We start from the raw sequence: 15,655 nt of genomic DNA, 5'->3' as shown, positions 1-15,655 counted from the left end.
GCTGAGAGAACTTCTCAAATCACTTTTTCCAGCCTCATAAGCCATGTTAACTCACCTGGATTTTCACTTTTCAACTTCAAATCAATCATGCTACATTTTCAAAGTTCTAAGAATACTCTTTACTCTTTCCATTTTAATAGTTTTGAAATTGAACCTTGCAATCAATTTGCCACTGTGGATCACCTTGTATCCCTCCTAATTGAAACAGCAGTCCTTCCAAAAGAGGCAATGGGCCTATCTTTTTATCAAACTCTAAAAACATAAAGCAGTCACTTATTAAGGGTTATTTTTTTCTCAAGGGAGTAGTCTCTCCCTTATTGAGAAAAGCATAATATAAAATAAAATCTTAGTAAAATAAAATATTGTTAAGTGTTCTTCTTTAGCCTATGAACAATCCTTGAGTTCATAGACTAAAGACTGTACATAATAAAATTTCCTTTCTGGAATTCTTAGGGAAGACATTATAGATGACCTGAAGGAGCACTTAACCATGTAGACCTCAGAAGGAGATTCTCTTGCCAGGAGACACCTACCTTGATGAAATAGGCAAGCTGCCGTCCAGTGAGGTGCGCTTATGGGGCAACACGATCACATCTGTCTGTACCAAGTGCTCAGTGCCCACACTGCATCTGTCATTAAGAGCTTTGTGCATTGCCCGACTAGGTGCTGGTAGGCTTTAACGCGTGGTCTTTTGAAAGAAATGAGGGAAGAGGAAAACCTTGTTGACAAAAATACAACCTTCACGCTACCTGAATAATTAGATGCAGAGACAAGAAGAGATGTACACAGGTTCTTCCTACAGAGAACCTCTGAATTTGGGTTCCTGGAAGAAAGACTTCACCAGCTTCTGCACCGGGTGAAGGAAATGTCAAGCTGGTCCTCAGACTTTTTGAAGTAGGAGAGTGGTATTAGAGGAATAAGGTCAGAAATTTGGGTGACAGAGACCATTGTCTGGGTCAAAGGTTAAGCATATTCTGTTGGGAAAACTAGTTGCCAGGCTGTTATTTTTCCAGAGAAGCCAAACCATTAAATTTCTTTAATCTTTGCAATCTCTGGAAAATCCTGCACCACTCACCCACGTCTTGTGCTCCTCCTGCAGGCAGCGGGAAGGTGCAGAGGGAGAGAAGGGTGTGTGATGGAAGAAATCCCAGGCCGACTTCAGCTCAGGATGGAGCTAGAACTGAGGGGGCTGTGGGGACCACAGACAGGTGTTGATGAAAGAGGACCAAATAGAGAAGGCGTAGCTTTGTAAGTCTCCGATGTGTGGTTTCTGAGAAGGAAGCAAAGCATCTCAGACCTTGGCTTTCTTGGTCCTTGCTGAGGAGTTCTTAGGGAGATGCTGAGGACAAGATAAACAGAGGCAAATGGGTTACTATAGGATGCCTGGGTTTTCCCCAGGGTTGGGAACACATGGCTAAAGGAACCATGACATGACATTACTTGTCAAGTTTTGTATGCGCTTTTGGTGCCAAAACGGTCCCAATTTTAATAGTCTGCTACAGAGCCTTAACCACAAAGCCCCTCCATTAGCAAATGCATGGCTTTCCTGCAATGGAGCTTCATAAACTGGTTACATTTTCTGCACTCTTTCCCAACTTTTTTCACCTCAGAAAATTTCAATATGAGTCAAATTATATTCTTTAAGGTATAAAAAAAGCACAATATCTTGTCACCATTTTCAAGAACTTAGTACATTGTGAGGAGAGCTCTCGAAGGGTCTCAGTCCCTGGCATCTCCACTGCTCAAGAATACGACAGCAATGTGTATCTTTGGCCTCTAGCTTTGTGCTCTTCTTTCCAGGAAGTACCTACGTGTTTCTCCAGTGAGCTCCTGGTGAAGAGTCATCATGCAGACAAGTGTGGTTATAGTCTCTGCCTCACTTGGGGAACTCGGGCCGTACCAGGCCAATTCGGAGTAAGGAGGGCAGCGAAGCAGACCGGATGGAGCTGCTCTGTGTGGTCCAGAGCCTTTACTATGGGAAGTGGGCCTTTCCGGCCAGAGTCGTACCAGGAATCCCTATTTCCTCTTCTAGTAAAACCCTGTTTATAAATATATATGCACCCATGCACAAACACATACATCCTTCAAATGACCAAAGCAGTCCTGTGTCCACAGAGATAAACACAGAAAGAAGAATGACAGAGGCAGGGGCACGGAAAAACAGTTTTAATTTTTTAAGAAAACACTTGTCTGCTTTGGGCAGAAACAGTCAGTTCTAAAGGAGAGGAAACCTGCACTTAGGCTCCACTTCCTTGGGATTAATTATGACCGTATTTGCAATCCAAATGGCCTGACCCACCATTAGACGGTAAGTGTAGACCAGCAAATAAATATCCACCCTGTCCAGCAGAAGACAGGTATCTGCACCGAGTTCAGAGGCCCTTGAACTTTACCACACATGCGTTTAGCCATCTTTAGAGTTTTGACGATGACGAAAAGTTGGATGCTCTCAGGAAGCCCAGGGAGGCAGCCAGCACAGCCTCAGGCTAATGAGCAGAAACCACAGGTATAACCAACTGCCCGGCCTTCACGTAACCAATCCCGAAGCCAGATGTCGCCTTTGGAAAAACATAGCTCAGTGCTCCTCATTGAAATTCTGCCTCTGGCTGGATAAAGAGTGTACTGTGCGAGCAGCAAGGCTGGCCTGGGGCACTTGGGGCCACTCTGAGATAGAGCACTTTCCAAATGGTCGGTCCTTGTAAGCAGCCCAGCCAACAGGGCTTTGGACTTGCAGTGTAGTTCCAGAGCCACCAAAAGCTGACTTAAGGACAAAAAGGACCAAATACAGAATCTCATATGAAGTAAATCAACCAAGAAGTGTTTTATCAATAAAATTTCATTAACACCCCACGTGCATATCACTCAAATGACAAAAGTCCCCGGACACCTCTGGTCTTCTTTAGAATGTGTGTCAGCTTGTGTCTATTTATAGAGTCCAGACCTCAAACACTGTGGACTTAATATGTGTTATTTGAAGATGGTGGCATTTGTTGATTCGAATCCACGCCGTTGGTTTATGAAGGGTTCTCTTTGCTCCATCTGACTTAATGTGAGGCAAAGCACAATCTATTTTTATGAAGGAAACATTTAATTATTTAAATAGTCTTTATAACAATTTGGTAGCATAGCTCATATATGTTAGCTCTCAATGGTTTTTTAAAAATATTTTCAAGGTCATAATTCAATCTAATTCTGATTTTTTTGAGCAGTATTTGCACAGATGTCTCTAAAGTATCTAGTCTGAAAAACAAAATTTGACCACAAGACTAAAAGAACCAGAGTGCAGAAAAAGCAGTCAGTCACTACTATAATCTTCGAGACAATCACAGTCAACAGAACACCTACTAACTGCTAGAATGTCTTTCTAGAACTGAAGAAAGGAGCTCTGAAGAGTCTAAAGAAAGATTCTGCTGCCTTCCAGTAACACCATCTTGATGACCAAGCTTTTGCCTTGTGGGCCTCTGAGGACAATCCAGCCATATTCTCCATTCTCTGCATGATTGCCCAAGTTCTATATATTATTAGGAATCATTTCATTGACATTTCTCCTTTTATATCAACCATGTTTGGTTCTACCCTAGATTTCAGGGCTGTCCAGCCTCTGGGTCTGACCCTCCAGGCAGTATCATGGTTGGACTCCGTCATTGGTTGGCCAATCTCATAATTTCTCCTCCTCCTTTGTCCCAGCACATCTTAAAGGCAGGGCAAATTACAGGTCAGAGGTTATATGGCTGGATTGGGATACCAACCCCTCCACTGGAAGTCTTGCCTGGTTTCAGGAGATGGCTGGCTCAGGCTCCATATCCCTCGTTGCTAGGAGTCTTACCCAGGGGCACCCTCATAGATTCCTGGGAGTTTCCATTACACAGGGTTTCTAACTGATCCCAGAAATGCCCAAGCTTCCAGTTTTCTTTCCCAGTACACTCTCCTCCATCTTTCTCCTCTCTGGCCCCTCATGGCATCCACCAGTCTATTCTGTTGCACTTAAGAGTGAGATTCATGTGTCCCCCACTGAGCCCTCCTTGTTATCAGCTTCTCTGGGTCTGTGGATTGTAGCATGCTTATCCTTTTCCTAATGTCCACCTGTGAGTACACACCACTGTCACTTTTCTCTTAACAATCTGTGAGAAATATCTTATCTTTCTTTTTGTTTTAAAGTGGTTTCCATATTTTTAAATTTTATTTTAAATGAATGAATGTTTTGTCTGCATATATGGGTGCCACATGCATGCCTGGTGCCTATATGTAGGTCAGAAGGTGTTGGACTCCCTAAAACTGAAGTTATAGGTTGTTATGAACCATGCTATGGGTTCTGAAAACCAAATCCTCAAAAATAAGGACAGGTGTTTAATTACTGAGTCATCTTTCCAGCCCCAAGAGCTATCTCTCTTGACAACAGCTTTAGACATTAATGATGTGTGTTCATTGTATATAATGATGGGTCTGATGAGGATATTTGTATTCAGTTGTATCATGGGATTGATCATATTGACAACCCTATGACCTATCATTTTTCAACCTAGTCTCTTTTCCTTCTCTCATACAGTCTTCATTCTACTTTTACATCATAATGCACAATGTGTTTGCATGCATGCATGCATGTGTGTGTATGAGAGAGAGGGGGAGTTATTTTTCTGAGTCTGGCTTATTTTGCTTATATGATGATCTACAATAACTTTCCGCATTCACCTTCCTGCAAACAGCACAATTTCATTCTTCTTATTCCCTGATGTGTATATGCTCTGCTGCCTTTGTTCTTTCATCGCTTGTAGACAGCTGGGTTGATTCCATAGCTGGGCTGTTACTGTAATAACCTGGATGTGCAAGTGCATCTGTGGGATGCTGACATAGATCCTCAGGACCAACTTTCCCTTTTTCCTTGCCCTCTCCATCCTTTCTTCCATTCCCCCACCTTCTTCTCACTCTTGGTGTTGCTGTTGTGTCCATTGGTAGTATGAATGAGAATGGTCCCCACAGGCTCATATATTTGAGTTATGGGTCCTCAGTTGGTGTAGGTCAGAACTGTTTGGGGAGAGTTAGAAGGATTAGGAGGTGCAGACTTGTTGAAGGAAATGTGTCACTGAGATTGGGCTTTGAGGTTTAAATACCTACACCAGGCCCAGTGTGCTTGTGTATTAGATATACTCTCTCAGCTGTCTTCCTCTTCTAGAAGGATTGGTTTTCCTGTGGGCTCAAGTGTCTCCTCATTCACCCACACATCAATGTATCCAGGTACAATGGTGGCAGTAGTGTGTGTATACCAGTTAGGAGATGCACAATAGTCATAAAAGGTAGCTTGAAAGCAAAATGCAAAAGTGTGTATCCTTATGGTTGGTAATTCAAAGCATTCTTCTTGCTTAGTACAGTCATCTGAAATACCACAATGGATAACCCATGCTTTCTGATGAGACTGATCAAAAACCATGGCATGTAAATATGAAGTTGCTCAAAACGACAAAATTATGACAAAGTTTATATTTGCAACTGGAGTTGCACCAAAAAAAATCTTTGCTCTTATTGAGGAATATTCATCATCTTGAAGTATTTATACAGCATTTACATATAAAATCAATATAGAGATAATGTGCTTTCATGGAGTCTTGGTCACAAAAATGGAATAAAAGGTCTCTTAATATTTTTATTCCATTGGTATATTCAAAATCAGAAATATTGCAAATATCAAACACACACCATAACAAACTGTAATGATAAGCGTGTCAAGATGGTCCAAAGGGTAAAATACTTGTCCTACAAGCCTATCGAAGAGTTCTGTGCCTGAAACCCACAGTAGGAACTGAACCCTGAATGCTGTCTTTCGACCTCTATATTTGCACCATTGTGGCACCTATCTTCACACACACACACACACACACACACACACACACACACACACACACAAACAATAGCAATAATAAAAGTAGTAGTAGTAGTAGCAATAATAGTGCCAATTTTAAAGATAATGCAAACATAAGTAGTAGACTGTAGAAAAGTACATACACAAAAATCTGAAAAGCAAATTTAGTTTAGGACTGAAGACATGGCTCAGGCAGGAGACAAGTCTGAACCCGATGGCCTGGTTTCTATCCTTGAGACACATTTGGTGGAAAGAGAGAACCAACCCCCACAAGTTGTCCTCTGACCTTCATACATCTACTATTGCAAGAGTGTGCATGTACAAATGTACACATACACACACACACACACACACACAGAGAGAGAGAGAGAGAGAGAGAGAGAGAGAGAGAGAGAGAGAGAGAAGTAATAAAGAGCAAATGCAATATGAAGAATGTGTTGTACGAGTAGGTTGTGGACAACTGTGTAGAGGTAGTCTACAGAAGTTGACCGACTGTCAACCTTCCTTATTGCTGCATTTGAGGTTTCTGTGATAATAAAGAGCTGACCTCCAGAACGGCACGACTGTCTTTGGAGAACACTTTCATATTCACTTTATACGAAGTGCCACTGCTCATTTTGAAATCCCTGTAGTATTCAGTGTGCATCAATGTGAGCATTACCTACTGAGTTGTCATGTCTTCTGTGCCTTGCTTCTGTGTTGTTTGGGGTATGCAGAAATCCACTTCACGTGAATTAATAAGCAGATCACAGATTGACAGAAGCAATGCTGGCACTGGCGTCACCATACAGGAGGAAGTGTCTACTGCGGACATAATCAGTTTCCAACAGTAAGTAATTCTTCTGGCTTCTTCAGGAAAATATGGCTTTAGTGTATTAAAATCTAGAATTTCATCAATTAGAAGGAATGTCAGTAAAAATAACAGTTTTCAATCTGAACTGCTGCTTAACCAGGCCCATTTTGTGCAACCTGTTGTAACACCTAAAGCAGAGTTCTACAAAAGAGAGTTGTTTGGTAGTCACTGTCAGGAGAAAGTAGGAAGATGCCTATCAAGTGTGTCTACCAAGGACAGCGTTCAGGAGCACTGATGGTAAAAAGAACCAGAGTGCTCTGAGGTGTGGAGAAGTAAGGAAAGCGGCTCATCCATGGTCCACCATGCTTACTTAAACTTCAGGAGCCTTCATAGGAAGGACGCTCAGAGAATGGCACACATGATCTGAGTGTAGAGTTTTGTGCCCCAGGATATCAAAAACTCATCCATCAGACCCCAGGGTGTATGGTTCCAACATGCTGAGACGGCTGAAGTGGCCTCTAAGTCCCCAACAAGCAGCTTAGACAACCATAGCTGGAGCTGTTGCGGGTCACAAGGCCAGCGGGGATGTACTGCTGAGTCGTGTGGCCTGTACCATCACTAATGAAAGCATGGACCTGAAATGTCTGGAAAGGATTTTGTAGAAGCCCCCTTGCTTTCACAGTGGTGCATGGCCGATCCCTCTACCCCAATTCCGCTTTCCATCCTTCTACTTTTGCTTCTTCCTTCACGGAAATCACCATTTGGGGATACAGCATTCCGAATTGCGATCCATCAGGGTTGTGACTTCCTACATGTTTCAGATTTTAGGGATTTTAACCATGCCACAGTTCAACATTGGGGAGTTTGGGGGATTGCATCTTTTGGAATGTGTGGTCAGAGCTGCCCCAAAATCTTAGTGTACACATACCTACTAAAGAACTGAGCAACAGGAAGCAGAAGCACTGGTGTTCAGTTCCTGAGCCAACTGTTAGCACTCAGGCTAGGCTTCTAGGGAGAAGACGCCTCTTGCTGTGGACAATTAATGTAAAAAAAAAATAGTGTCAGTTTTGAAAAGGTGGTAATCAGTATTGCACTTTATGTTTCAGTCGTGTTCCTCAAACTAGGAAATGTGACAGCTACTTCCTCGTTGTTTTAGAGAATAAATTGCATTGCATGCTGGACAAAAAGAGAAAGAGTTTTATTTTCATCCAACTAACCAACTGTGGGAGTCCCCATTCATCCTGTAAACTCAAGTTCAGAATCAAAACAGACACAACACAGATGGCAGCTGACTTGTGGTGGTTCAACTTGCATTTTCTTTTTTCCCCAAATTCAGAATGGTTGGTGTTTTGAACACGTGTGAGATCGGCAAGGGTAAATGCGTTTCTGACTCACTACATTTTCAGTTAGTGATGGAACTAAGTTAAGGAGCTGCTGTACTCCTTAATCAAATAATCAGTAAACATCGGTTTTATTACCCAGTGAAGACTCACAGCCTAGCAGCACTACCCACTAGGTCAGCATAGAAAACAAAGCCAATAGCTTTCACTTTTTCCACAGTTCAGAGTTTCCAAATAAGAGCTTAATTTTACTAACTGCTCATTTCACATTAACGTTGTGAAATCACTCACAGCCGAGGACCAATTTTGTTTTTTTTTTTTCCTTAATGAGTATGCAGTATGAACGCCAAGGTTTGATGGATGCTTACTGATGCACACGTGTCCCGTGGTAGGCAAGTACTTCCAGAAACCTACACTAGGATTCTCCCAGCATCTTAAACATACCATGAGATTTTCTAATGTCACTTTAGCTATTCTACAAGACTGCCCCTGATTTTGAACTTCTGAAGTTGTCACATATTTAGGATGTTTTGCTGTCTGTTCTCCTGGGGTCATAGCAAGCTCAGGCTAGTAAGGTAGCACATAAAGTGGTGAGATTGAAATATGATGCTGTTGGTGAAATCTGCTCAGTTAATTGAGTAAAGAAGGATTCATGAATCAGGCAGCATTTCTAATCAGAAGAGGTTAAGGGCAAACTGTGGACAGGCAATGTGGGAGAACAGCCCTGGCAGGCAATGCAGGTAAGCAGTATTTATAGATAAAGAAAGGGAAAGGTATATATTTGGTCCCAGACTAGATGTTGTAACTGTTGTTTGGTGTGTGTGTGTGTGTGTGTGTGTGTGTGTGTGTGTGTGTGTGTGTGCGAGAGAGAGAGAGAGAGAGAGAGAGAGAGAGAGAGAGAGAGAGAGAGAGAGAGATCATGCCCCCCCTCACAGCTCCTGTATAGAGCCACACCGGGTCTTTTTCTCTTTTAATGTGGTTCTGAACTCTAAACTTAAGTCAATCATTCTCACACTAGACCATCTCCCTAGCCCCCTCCTCTGATCAGTTTTCATTCTTATTTGAGCAGACAGATCTTGTGTCCGTATTGTCAGCCCACTGTTTATTATTCTGGCAGCAGCGTCCTTTTTTGTGTGTGCCCCTTGGAGAGGTCCCTTACTTTCATTTGGTTTCTTGCTAAGTTTACCACGGGAAGAAAATAGACAAGGACTACAATTGCTACTCCTATCTCTGTCATTGCAAATAATTGGCAGCCTGGTTTTGAAACAAGTCTTAAGAAGGTTCTCTACAGAAGGTCCACTTTCAGAGTGCATGTGAACTCAACATTCAAAGTTTGATAGTTGCTGGCCTGGATGCTCATATTAATAAAAAGGATGATCATGAAAATAATTGGAGGGATAGTAGAATATATGAGAGAGAAATGAAGAGAGGAGAGTACTAGTGGTTAAATAAGGGTTGAGGATCTGAGTTCAATAAAAACTAAAGTTGTATGAAAAACCTCATGGAAGCTCACTATTGAGTAAGCTAATTTAAAAACATAATTTTAAAAGGACTCTAAACAGAGTTATCCTGAACTGGCGCTACTCCCAGAAGACATGGGTTATTAAATCAAAATTACAGTACAATTCAGGTGGGTCAGGGAAGCCCCAGAAATCTCCCAAAACAACCCAGGCTATTGCCATTGCTCTACTACATGGTAAGACTCCACTGCTGGAGACCACAGACTTTAGCTGGGGGACACAAAGAAATCAATCTCACACAGATCTGGAAGCATTCTCCCTGCCCTCTAGTTTTCATAATGCTGGGGAGACATCAAAACTCCGAGCCTTGCTGCTTCACTGCTGACCTCTGGCAAGATGTGACCACTGGAGCAACAATGGCACAGCTGTCATGGGGTAACTAATGCTCTCTGAGTGGAATTGAGGCCTGTTCCACAGCAAAGAGTTTTCATGGCTTGTTCTGCAATCCTGGTCAAAAGTCCATGGCTAAATGGAAAGGTCATGGGCCCTAGAACAGAAACTGTTATCTTTATTTTGCTCAATGGTCATGTTGTCAAATTGCCTTCTAAATATTTATTCTTCTATCAATAGATAAACACTGCCTTCAACCTTGGTTAGAAAAGTTTCTCTTTGCAGTGGGCAACAGTAATTGAGACTCATGAATAAGGAACTATGAATACTCAGACCTCAGTGGAACATCTTCATCAATTCACTCCACCATCCACCCATGACCTAGACTTGGGGAAATCTGGGAGGAGCTGTAGGGTGGAAAGAGTGATACGAATGGTTGTCTTCTGAACATTAAATGGCTATTGCAGTTATGAACTCATAGTAGCTGGCATTGCCTGTACCAGACTTGCCCGTGATCAAGTGCCAAGTTCTAGCATAGATGGGGAGGTGCTCGTCAGGCCCCACCCCTTACCAAGGAGTTATGGAAAGCTGCAGTCGGAGGGAAAACCATTTCTTTGTAAGGGTGTGGTCGCTGATATGTCTCTGTGCACCAGTGGATGGCCCCATATTCATGCACATGAATAGAAATGACTGGATTTGGTGGGTTGTAAAATAAAAAAGGAGAGAGAAAAAGAGGGAGAGGAGGAAGAAGATGTGAAGTCATGAAGGATGTGTTTACAGGATAAAGGGAGAGCAGGAGGGAGACCTGGAGGGTGGACACAATATATTTCACTTACACATTTATAAAATTCTCCCCAAATAAAAATTATAATAAAATTAAAATATCATGATAAAGTCCCTGTGTTTAGAGAACACTCTGGATAGAAGGCAAATGTTTAATGCCTCACTAACTGCTGACTGACAAACTTGATTTTAAATGAGCAAACATTGCAAGTCAAACAGAAAGAAATACTCCATCAAGAATAGTAAGAAGAAAATTGCTTTGTTGTGCTGCTAATGAACAGACTTCATATACATGCTTGTTACCATGGAAATGGGCAATGGAGTCACTTTATCACAGCAATACTGCAAGTGTGCGGCAAATAACAGAACTTAAGACACAACATGAAAAATAAAACCAAAATATTAAATCATTACATAATTATATATGAGAATTATGACACTCAGATATCATCAAGCAAAAATCAATATATCCTTTCAAATACAAACGTTATTTTATGAAGACATATCTTATTTAGACTACAAAATGAATTTCAAAATGCATTTAAAAGAGAACATTACATAAAGTGTGTTCTCTGCTGTCAGTACAGTTAAACAAGGAGTCAACAGTGACAAGTTAAACAAGAAGTGACAAGCGCCTGAAAAGAATTCCCAAATACACAGAAGCTAAGTGACACATTTCAAAATAATTTTGATTGAGGAAGAAGTGGCAACACAAACTATTGCTTATCTGAAATATTGGAAGCACAACATATTAAACATATTAAAACATTGGAAGGCAGTTAGAAGAGTGTTTAGAAGGACATGTGGGGTTCACATGTCTGTTAGAAGAGGAAGAAAGGTCTAAGGCACCTTAAGTTTTCAGATGAGAGAATTAGACAAAGGGGGGTACAACTGAAAACAAGATACATAGAAGAAAACAAATAAGAAGAAGAAAACAATAAGATAGACATTGAGCAAAGAAAAAAAATAATATAAGAAAAAGCCTTTGTAGTGCCTCTAGTCAGACCAATGGGGACAAATGCAGACAAGGTCTGTTATCAGTACCACTGAGTAATAGCAACAGTCCAGTAAATTTTATAGGAGAATTTTCTACATTGATCGTTAAAAACACTTTTAATAATGGGGAAAACGTCTTAAAAATGAATTACCAAAGCTCAATCAGTAGAAAATAAAATATGAATATTAATTAAAACAATTAAATTTGCTTTGAAATGCCTGTCAAGGCTCAGGTACCTTGACTGAACAATTCTACCAAATATTAATAGAAAATAAAAGCAAATTATTCCTACATGAAGAAGCATGAGCATCCAGTTCATTCCATGAGACCACCATATCCCAATACCCAAATCAAATGCCATAAGAAGTGAGAACTGCAAACAAATGTTCCTCATAAATGGGGATGTAAGACTCCTTCACAAAAATATTTACATCAATATGTAAAAATAATATGCCATGGCCAGGAGATATTTTACTGAAGAACTTTTTAAATAGCTTACAATTTGAAAATCAGCATTATTCATTATATGAATGAAATAACAAAAATTTATAATCTTTTCAAGAGATAAGGAAACAGTATTTGACAAGATACAGTACAAGTTAATGATAAGAATGATTAGTATATTAAGAATATTAAAGCAACAGATAAAGGAACAAAACATGCACAATTAATAACATCTTAGTTAATAGAAAATAAATGCTTTTCTTTAATACTAAAAGCAAAACAAGAGTTTCTAATTTTAATTCCTCTACCCAACACAATATAATGAAGGATGAAAACTGAAGAAACCATGGCAGAGCTGGGTGGTGGTGGTGCACGCCTTTAACCCCAGCACTTGGGAGGCAGAGATAACAGGATCACTGTGAGCTTGAGATAAGCCTGGTCTACAAGAGCTAGTTACAAGATATCTTGGACTGTTACATAGAGAAACCCTGTCTTGAAAAAGCAAAAAAAGCAAACAAAACAAAACAAACAAACAAGAGAAAAGAAACCATGGCAATTAGACAGGAGAAAAGAAAATTGACTTACATCGCCAGTGACATGACTACATGTAGAAGGTCATACAGAATTTATTAAAGATGCTTCCAGGATTTATAGGCAAGTTTAGCAAGACAGTAGAATAAAGATATCAGACATAAAATCTTCTACAGGTAAAAGGCATGTGAAGAAAGCAGCAGAACAGAACCCCTCGAGGCACTGAGTTCTGCTGAAGGTGTTCACGCACCACGCATCAGACGAAGCACAGCTGGTTCACAAAATGCTTCCAGAGAAACTGGACACACACTTGCAGAATTAAATCACCTCTTAATAGTCACAAAAATAAACTCAAATGGATTAAAGGGAGCCTAGAAGTGCAAAGGTGCCTGCTACCGCATGATGCAAACCAAGGACCTGAGCTTGAGCCCCAGAGTCTACATGACAACGGAAGGAGAGAACTGGCTCCGCAAAGTGGGTCCTTTGGTTACCATGTGAGTGCTGTGACGTGTGCACCAACACACACACACACACACACACACACACACACGAGAATAAGAGTAAATAAAATATTAAATGTAAGCCCTGAAGCTATGAATGAACATATTAGAAGAAAATAAAGGAAATGCTTAGGACAATGGAATGAACAAAATTTTCTGTTTGCTATGGTTTAGATAAGATCTCAAAACCAGGGAAAAATAAAAATAAACAATGAGATTATATCAAACTAAAAATCTTTTGCTTACTAAGGGATGCTACCACCAGAATAGAGACAACCCACAGATGGGAGGAAATGTTTGCCATCTAGAATCCTAACAAGAGGACAATATCCAGAACACACGAGGAACAAAATCCCAACTGCCAAAATCCTGGCAGCATAAAGTTATGGGAGGCTGATATAAATGTTTCCAAATAAGATGTGCAAATGGGTGATAGGTGTCCTAAATATGCGGACATCACCTAATCATCAGAAATATACAAATCAAAACCATGAGCCACCGCCTCGCTCCAGGAAGAATGGCTAGGAAGGAAAAGGGGAAGATGGCAAGTCCTGAGGGCTACCGAGGGTGGAGCCATGACACCCAGCTCATGGGAGATATATCAGTGCGGCAGGTGGAAAGCAGCGCTCAGCAAAGCTAGCACATGGCACAGAAATGCCACTGCTCGCTCTCTACCCACAATAAATGAGCCCAGAAGGCCCAAGAAGCCCTGGCGTGTTCTCGCTCATATAAGCATATCCTAGCTTTAATGTGCACATATGTGTCCACATGTGGATGTACTATAGAGAAGAAGGAGACTAAGAAGGGGGAAAGGAGATGCTGAGGACGGGAAGAGGACAAAAGGACCAGTGGATGGGAAAGGCAAGATGGGGATGTGCAGGGCACAGGGTTGAGTAGACGGGACAGATGGTCAGTTTAAACACATTTTGCTTGAAAAGGTGATCATTATGAATAAAAGCTGATATGTTAATTTAAGAAATAAACTTTAAGACTAATTATAATAAGCATTAAATGGAGTAAAGCCAAGTGTTGGTCAGTTGATGGATAGACTAGGCACAGAGAGACAAAGACTACATAATCCCATTCAATATGAAAGGAAAATGGAGGAGGAGAGTTGTATGGGGATTGAAAGAGGCTGGAGTGGTTGGAGGTGAGGGAGGTAGAGGGCAGATCTGATCAGTGGGAACTGAACTCCAACTAGACAGGGCTACGAAGTTCTTACACTATCAACCAGTGGAGTAATCACACATTGCAGTTGTGTGCTTTGTGTTTCACGATGCTAGAGGGACCATGCTTTCACTATGAAGGAGTAACGAGAACACACATGCATTTTACCATAACTCACACAATATACACAAGTGTCGCGAGTGCAATGTACACCATCTGTACATAAAACATCCCATGCTCTCCCATAAACTTCACACTTTATGCGTTTTTATGTGTCAGTTTAAGTAAAGAAAAGAATTTAAGCATGCATTTCTGACTTCTGCCTCAACGGCTCCTTAGACATTTGCCAGTAAAAGGGATTCCTGAAACAATTATATTGTGATGTTTACAACAAGGCAAATTGAGAAAAGTAGGCTTTTAATAATCATAAAAAAATGAAGCACTTAGTGACAAACAGCAAAACCAGCACCGTACAAGGTGCAGGAAATCGCAAAGCACTGCTGGATCTGCCCGAGGAACCGAGAGCCTGCCAAGGGTAGGAGGCTGACTGTGGTTGCCACTTCATATGCAACACTCCGTCTATCCTGTACCGCTCCACACTCAGTACGCCTCTTTACAGAAACCAACAGGCTGAATCTAAAGTTCACACACACACACAAAAATACTAAAAAAGCTCAAAACAACTTTAAAAACGTGAAATTGATGCACTCACACTACCTCCTTGCAAGATGTACTACGGAATCCAATCAGTAAGATGGCATGGTGGCAAGGTAAGAACAGACACGGATAAAGGAGGAGGGGAGAAATGATGGGAGCCAACTCACTTGCACACGACAAATTGACATTTGTCACAGTGCCAGTGTTATTAAAGAGAGGAAAAAAAAATTTCAACAGGGAGCACTTAGTATTTCAATGTTCATAGACAAAAAAAATAAGACTTAACCATTGTCCCATGCTTTATATAAAAGTGATTACAGGTGCTGTGGATATGGCTTATTACCTAGAGAGACCTAGTTCTCACAATGTCACCTGTTCAGTCTGGGCCCGGTGAAACACACCTGAAATTTTAGTATTCTGGAGACAGGAGGGTGCCATGCCATCCTCAGCTCCAAAGCAAGTTCAAGGCCAGCCTGGACTAACAGGAGACTCCATAAGTAAGTAAGTAAATAACAAATAAATAAATAAGAATAAAAACAAAAGAGATTATAGGCTCCAATAATCCAATCTAAGGGGCTGGAGAGATGGTTCAAAGGTTTAGAGCACTGGCTGCTCTTCCAGAGTCCCGAGTTCAATTCCCAGCAACAAACAACATGGTGGCTTACAAGCATCTGTAATGAGATCTGATACCCTCATCTGTCATGTAGGTATACATGTGGACAAAACACTGTATACATAA

Source organism: Myodes glareolus, chromosome 22 (genome assembly GCF_982192425.1).
Source record: "Myodes glareolus chromosome 22, mMyoGla1.1, whole genome shotgun sequence".
Lineage (NCBI taxonomy): Eukaryota > Metazoa > Chordata > Mammalia > Rodentia > Cricetidae > Myodes > Myodes glareolus.
The sequence above is the reverse complement of the archived record's forward strand: the minus strand, read 5'-3'. Positions refer to the sequence as shown.